This window comes from Tamandua tetradactyla, chromosome 8, assembly GCF_023851605.1.
Source record: "Tamandua tetradactyla isolate mTamTet1 chromosome 8, mTamTet1.pri, whole genome shotgun sequence".
NCBI classification, from domain to species: Eukaryota; Metazoa; Chordata; class Mammalia; order Pilosa; family Myrmecophagidae; genus Tamandua; species Tamandua tetradactyla.
This window is the reverse complement of record NC_135334.1, coordinates 14,677,786-14,685,681: the sequence shown is the minus strand read 5'-3', so window position 1 is coordinate 14,685,681 and position 7,896 is coordinate 14,677,786. Positions and strand designations below refer to the sequence as shown.

The 7,896-nt window shown below is 39.8% G+C and overlaps 1 pseudogene; it reads left to right on the top strand.

Moving 5' to 3' along the window:
* Positions 1-6,186: 6,186 nt before the first annotated feature.
* LOC143644988 (olfactory receptor 8C8-like) lies at positions 6,187-7,149 on the top strand (annotated as a pseudogene).
* The last annotated feature ends 747 nt before the right edge of the window (positions 7,150-7,896 follow it).

The following is a 7,896-nucleotide window of genomic DNA, read 5'->3' as shown; positions in this document are numbered from 1 at the left end:
GGGGAAAAAAATCTACTCAGAAAGGATCATAGTCTCATCACATAATCAGATGACCAGCAAAAAAAAAAAAAAAAAAAAAAAAATCACAAGGCAAATAAGACTCAGTGTTGATCTCTCATCAGACACGGTGGAAGCAAGATGGTAATGGTATGATATATTTATGAGTCTAAAAGAAAAAATTTGCCAGCCCAGAATTCTATATCCAGCAAAGTTGTCCTTCAAAAATGAGATGGAGTATAAAATATTCACAGATAAACAGAAGTTGAGAGAGTTTGTTAATAAGACACTGGTTTAAGAGGACTGTTAAAGGGAATTCTGCCAGATGAAAAGAAAAGATGGAAGAGAGTGGTATGGAGGAGATTGGGAAAATGGATTTAAAAATACCCATCTATATGCTGTTTATAAAAACTCATCTTAGACTCAAAGACAAATAGGCTGAAAGTAAAAGGATGAGAAAAGATATTTTACACAAGCAGTAACAAAAAAAAAGCAGGGGTAGCTTTACTAATATCAGACATAATATCTTTAAAGGCAAAAATGTTGTAAGAGATAAAGAAGGACACTATATTTTAATCAAAGGGGCAGTTCACCAAGATGAAATAATAATCATAAATATTTATACCTCTAATTAAGTTGCTCCAATGTACATGAGGCAAACACTGGCAAAACTGAAGGGAATAATAGATGATGATACTAGTATAATGGTGGAAAACTTCAACACAACATTCTCTCCAATAAATAGAACATATAAACAGACGATCAATAAAGAAGCAGTGAATCTGAATAATACAATAAATGAACTAGACCTAACAGGCATATATAGAACATTGTACCACCAGACAGCAGGATATGCATTCTTTTTATGTGCTCGTGGAGCATTCTCCAGGATAGACCATATGTTAGGGCTAAAACATGACTTAATAGCTATAGAGATTTAAATTATGCAAAGCAATTTCTCTGATCATGACAGAATAAAGCAGGAAATCAAATAACAAATAATGGGGTAGAAAATATACAATTATATGGAGGTTAAACAGCATGCTATTAATTAGTGGGTCCACAAAGAAATGGCAAGAAAAATCAGTAAATATCTTGAGACAAATGAAAACAGTGGCACGACGTATCAAAACTTATGAGATGCAGCAAAGGCTGTTCTGATAGGGAAATTTATAGCCCTCAAGGCCTACATTAAAAAGGAAGAAAGAGCTAAATCAAGCATCTTACTGAATTGGAGAAACTGGAGAAAGAACAGCAAACTAATCTTATAGCTACCAGAATGAAAGAAGTACTAGAGCAGAAATTAATGAAATGGAGAATTAAAAAACAAAAGAATCAATAAAACTAAAGACTCTTCTTTGATTAAAAATAATAAAATCAACAACCCCCTAACTAGACTAACACAGTGAGAAGAGAGAAGCTCCAAATATACAATTTCAGAAATGGAAGGGGGGCTTTACCACGGACCCTGAAGAAATAAAAAAAGATCATAAGAGATTGCTATGAATAACTATATGCCACCAAATTAAATCGCTTAAATGAAATGGGCAACTTCCTAGATGAACAATCTACACTGACTTGAGAAGAAATGGAAGATGTAAACAAACCAAACACAAGTAAAGGGATTGAATCAGTCATTGAAAACCTACCGACAAAGCAAAGACCAGGACCAGACTGCTTCACAGGTGAATTTTCTCTAGCATTCCAAAAAGAATTAGTTCAATTCATGCTCAAACTCTTCCCCCAAATTGAAGAATATGGAGCACTACCTCACTCATCCTGTGAAGTCAACATCACCCCAATTCCAAAGGCAGATGAAGATGAAAGAAGAAAAAAAACCTTCATATCAATTTCTCTAATGAATATAAAAGTAGAAATCCTCAGCAGCATATTAGCAAATTGCCTCCAACAGCATATTAAAACAATTATACACCATGGCCAAGTGGGTTTTATTCCAGGAATGCAAGGGTACTTCAAGATAAGAAAATCAAATTATGTAATATACCACATAAACACATCAAAAGGGAAAAACCCCATGATCATCTTGATTGATGCAGACAAGGCGCTTGATAAAATTCAGTATCCTTTTGTGCTAAAAACACTTGTAAAAGTAATAATTAAAGGAAACTTCCTCAACATGACAGAGGTCATACATGAAAAACTCACTGCTAACATAGCACTCTATGGTGAGAGACTTACAGCTTTCCCTTTATGATCAGGGACAGGACAAGGATGCTCACTGTCACCAGTGCTATTCAACACTGTCTAGAAATTCTAGCTGGAGCAATTAAGTAAGAAAATAAATAAAAGGCATCCAAATAGGAAACGAAGTAGTAAAACTGTCATTATTTGCAGATGACAAGAACCTATATTTAGAAAATCCTGAAATAACAACAAAGCTACTTGAGCCAATAGATGAATTCAATAAAGTGAAAGAGTACGAAATCAATAGGCAAGATTAGCTTTGTGCTCTAACTGTTCTTTGACATTTGGTTCAACTTATTTTAGACCTGTAGCATAGATTTGTTTTGAGCTCTTATTTTTCTTTTCTTTCCTTGTATATATGGAATGATTTTTTTGAGATTGACCTTTTTTTGTGCTGTTGTTTCACCCCCAGGAAAAAAAAAATCTTTCTTTTCACTCTTCCTTTGCAGGGAATGTTGATTTGCTGGGGTTTTTTTGGTTGTTTTGTTTTGTTTTGCTTTGCTTTGCTTCTATATGTTTTTAACACTCCTTTTGTTACCTCTAACAACTTTTACCAGGATAGCTGATTCTGGGAGGAGGGTCTACCCCAGTCAATTTTTACTAGACAAGACTGGGCCGGAACTCATGAAGGGGGTGTAATTCAGTATCAGTGTTTCCATGAGATGAGACCAGGGGTACTAGTCTTTCCTGTGAAACCACCTGATTCTTTGCTTTTCCTGTCCAGCCTAGCAGATGGTGCTTGTCAGTCCACAACTCTCCACGTGCCGAGGGTGACACTGTGCATTTAATTCTCAGCTGACCCATCTGTATTTGTCAGGTGTGTGGTTGAGACAGGGACTGAGCGTAGCGGAAGCTATTTGAAACTGTTGCTGTTTACTAGCCCCTGCAGTCTGAATTCTCTAAATATCAACTGCCACCAGTGCTGGGCCTTGTCCCTCTCCCTGTGCTGGGCCTTGCCTGGTCCCTTTCCTTGACAGGAGTCCTGTTCTCAGTCCCTGTTCTATGTAGGCTGGAAGGGGTACAGTGACCCTCAAGCAGCCGTACTTCAATCCCTGGTAGAGCAGTTTATAGACATGAGTGCTACTTTTTCGTATGTCGCAAGCATTGCAAATATCCCAGCCACTGGTATCTAAATTTTCTGCATGACACCAGCCACTTGCACCGGGCATTGCCCTCCCCTTTTCTTGGGAAAGATCTACCCTTTAGGGAACTTTCTCCTCCACATGGTTTGTTACTTTGTCTCTCAGTCAAACTTACTTCCACACTTGCCTGCTGGCAGGGATGAAAATGGTGAATTCTGGCTGCTTTCTTTAACAGACTACTGTAAAAAAAGAAAAGGTAGCTGTTCTCAGAGCTGGACCCTAGCATTCCAGGTTCATCAATCAAGAGCTGGAGTTGGCACCCAGCACTATGTGCCCTTTTTTCTTGGGGTGCAGTCCAATTCTAGCACTCTGAACTCAGCCAACTCCAGAAGCCTCTGATTTTTTTTCCATGAGCCCTGCCACCTCCCTGCTGCAAGCAGAGCTGAAAGAGAAGTACCGGTTTCTTTCTTGATTATGCTGTAAATGTATCTGCTCAGAGCTGGTAGTCAGCAGGCTGAATTCGTTGATCAAATTCACAGTTGGTGTGTGGCTGAGTGTCCCTTCCTTGCTACTAGGAGAACGGCTTCTGTTTCCCCCCAGGAAGAGATTCTGAGTCAGCCTGTGGTGTCTTGGGGGAGGCCGCGGCCCCCACAGCCTGGAAGCATTGACACACAGGTTTCTGCTGGGATTTAGCAGTCTAGCAGCTCCACTCATTCTTGGCTTGCGTTCGATGTGTGTCTGGTCTCTGACATCCCTCAAACAATTGTGTCAAACAGTTCCTGGCTATTTACTAACTGCCCTGGAGGATGAACTAAATCCTACAATTCTCTACATGATAGGATACAGGAGAATATCCCATCATATTCTCCTATCTGAATAGTCTTAATAAAGGAACACAGAAATATCAATCTAAACTAATTTGTTATGTTTATAGCTATAAATATAGGAATAGGGAGAGGGACAGAAAGAGGGACAGAAAGAGGGACAGAAAGCTATAAATATAGGAATAGGGAGAGGGACAGAAAGGGGTAGTGTGTGTGTGTGTGTGTGTGTGTGTGTGTGTGTAGTCAAAGAAGGGGGTGAGAAAGGGCCAAATTGTCATATTTCACAGGACCACAAGTTGGAAATACAAAGCTGAGCTGAATAGAGACTATCAAAACAGTAATGTGAGAGAAAGGACCATAAAAAGATTGAAATGAGTTACAGTTTACAAGAATTGGAGACTTGATGGAGATAGTGAGTGAAAAGGATGGTACATAGTTTGTGAATTAGTTGCCTGGATATTGGTGAAAAGGGTTTAGACAACTATGACTTTAGAAGGAGCCATGGTACGCATTATAAGAAAATGTTCAATTCATTTTGAGGCGTCTATAAGGCAAAAAAAAATTACCCAGGGGAGAGGTCCAGATTATACATACAGACTTGAGTTTCTCATACTTTGTCAATGTTGAATCTCAGAAGACGTTTATTTTCAGTTTTGAGAGATAATGAGGGAGGGGCAGTAGTACTGGTATCATGAGTAAACGCCAGTGATGCTGTGCATTGTAGATAATATATGGACAGCTCACCACAACAAAGAATTTTCATGTCCAATATGTCTGTAGTGCCATGGTCCTGGATCTGTGATATATATGAATATGGAAGAGGAGAAAGGGAGGGGGTGCTAACATTTTTCAGGCTATTTCTATAGTCCTAATACCTTATGTAAAGTAACTCCTTTCATCCCCTAATCATTCCTATGTGATAGCTCAGTTTTACCTTCATTTTGAATAAGGATACAGGTTTCAGAGGAAGACTACAACTTGTCAACAAATCTCAGAGTTAGGAAGTGGAAAAGTGTTCATTAAACTCAGTTTGACTTGAGGAATCACTCTTTTAGTAATTCATTACAGCACCTTATTGAGTGTAAATACCCAAACATATATAGTATTGAAGCAATGATCTAATGTTTCATTATTGCAATCCCAGTGTCTTCTAGAAAACTACTAGAAATGGCAACTAACTCTGCCCCTAGACCTTCTTCAGAGCTGTGCTTAGAATCCAGGGGATACTGAAGTGAGAAACCAAGGGGACCACCAGTCCATTGCCCAGGAGATTAGGAATTCATCATGTGAAATTTAAGCTGAGTAGAACATTGAGTCCCGGGGGATCTAATGGTAGGTCTGTGATGCTGAATGTAGACACAGGCTCAGTAATTGTCCCCTCTAGAGACTCACTGAACTTCTAAGAAAATCATGAGGGAGAGGGCATTTTTCTGTACTTCTGTTCAGTTTCCCCACATATATAGGATTTGAAGTTCATTCCCATCCAAACCAGTTTGTTGTTTGTGAAACTCTTCTAATACCATTGTTTTCTTCCTCTCAAGTGAAGCAGACATTTTGGGCAGATTCTCAAGTAGAAATCATGGCTCATTTCCCAGAACACCTCTCTCAGCATATCAAAGATTGAGGCCTGTGCGGATGGCTAGGAAGTGTCTCTTTCATCACTAGAGAGCTTTTTACTTCTCAGGACTGTAGGGACAAAGGGGCTTCAAGGCCCATCATCCATGATGTCTTCAGGTAAAAGAATATCCCTGACTTACTAATTGCTTCCCAAACTCACAACTACATGAGTCACAGATTTTGGGGGAGCACTCGAGGTGACTCTGAGAGAAACCCATGTCAGAGGGAGGAAATGCTGAGACATAAAAAAGAGGTTGACCAGCACTCTCCTAGACAGTGACACACAAGCCAAGCAGGGGAGAGAGAAGATGGAAGGACAATCTGGAGTCTTAGGCCTGGAAAATCTCCTCAGGAATTCAGACACCTGGAAGCTTTGCTGTGTGTCTTCAGAACAAACTTCATTCTGTAAACCAGCAGATCCAGATCTTTACACCTTTATATCTTGCTCCTACTGTTTGTTGATGAAGTGAATGGCTGGGGAAAATGACTCTTCTGTGACTGAATTTATCCTGATGGGGTTAACAGACCAGCCTGAGCTCCAGCTGCCCCTGTTTTTTCTGTTCTTGGTGAACTATATGGTCACCATGGTGGGGAATTTGAGCTTAATAAATCTTATTTGCCTCAATTCCCACCTTCACTCCCCTATGTACTTTTTTCTCTTCAATCTGTCACTCATTGATTTCTGTTATTCATTTGTCTTTACCCCCAAACTACTCATGACCTTTAATTCAGAGAGGAATATCTCCTTTGCAGGATGCATGGCCCAACTATTTTTCTTCTGCTTCTTTGTTAACTCTGAGTGCTATGTGCTGACAGCCATGGCCTACGATCGCTATATGGCCATCTGTAAGCCCCTGCTGTACACTGTCACCATGTCCCCTCGGGTATGTTCGCTGCTAATGTCTGCTTCATACGTGTTGGGGTTTGCTGGTGCGATGGCTCACGCTGGGTGCATGATCAGGCTGACGTTTTGTGATTCCAACATCATCAACCACTATATGTGTGACATCTTCCCCCTGCTCCAGCTCTCCTGCAGCAGCACCTATGTCAATGAGCTTGTGGCTTCTGTTATTGTGGGTACAGTTATCATAATATCAAGTGCCATTATCTTTATCTCTTATGCTTTGATTCTTTTCAGTATCCTTCACATGTCATCAGCTAAGGGCTGGTCCAAAGCCTTAAGTACCTGTGGCTCCCACTTGATTACTGTTGGCCTTTTCTATGGATCTGGGCTGCTCACTTATGTTAAACCATCGTCTGCTGGGTCTTTGGGTCAGGAGAAATTTTTCTCAGTGCTTTATACCAATGTGGTGCCCATGCTGAACCCCCTTATCTATAGCCTGAGGAACAAGGATGTCAAACTTGCTCTGAAGAGAACCCTGAAGAGAATAACAAACAGAGCAGAACCAGTGGTGCCGCTTTAGTCCCGGCCTCCATTGCTGTTTTTCTTATCTTCTTGAGCCACCTCATCCTCGTCCTCTTATTGTTCCTCTTTTCCTTCCCTCCATCTTTCCTTCTAATATATTTTTGGAAGAATTTTTATTCTATTATCTTATGTTCTTCCAATTTGCAAAATAAACAAAAGATCTATTCCTTGACTTCATTGTCATTCTCAGTCTCAAGGTGACATCAACCTGTTATTTATTTTTTTATCAGATGGAGTCAATAGGCTAATTTCATTCCTGTCTAGAGGTAACACAACCCACTAAACTGCTGGCTTTCTCTTTCCCACCCATTGTGAGCTGTGCAGTATGATATAGTCTGACTGTCTTTTCTTTCTCTGGAACAATGGCATCAGGGCCCTTTCTGATGTAGCTACTTACATCTGCATTAAAACAGAAGAGGGGTGACAAAAAGTGTGGACATAGTCAAGTTGTAAATATTCACAGATATTTTAGGGTTCTTTAATAATGGTTCTTGTTCTATAATTTGGGCCTCAATCTATAATGCATTGCCCTAGGGCTCTTTCCTTTTTCCTTCGCCCTGTGTAAAGACCAACAAGGATCTGTACTTTGCTCATGTTCCTAAAACTCCATCAATGATGAAGATTTTAGGAAGTTCTTGTTAATGCATCTATTTTATTGCATTGACCAAATGATGTGTTGTCATAAATAGAACTGAAATTGTTTCTGTTTATTTATCTGTGGACGAGATGTTATTTTCCACATTAC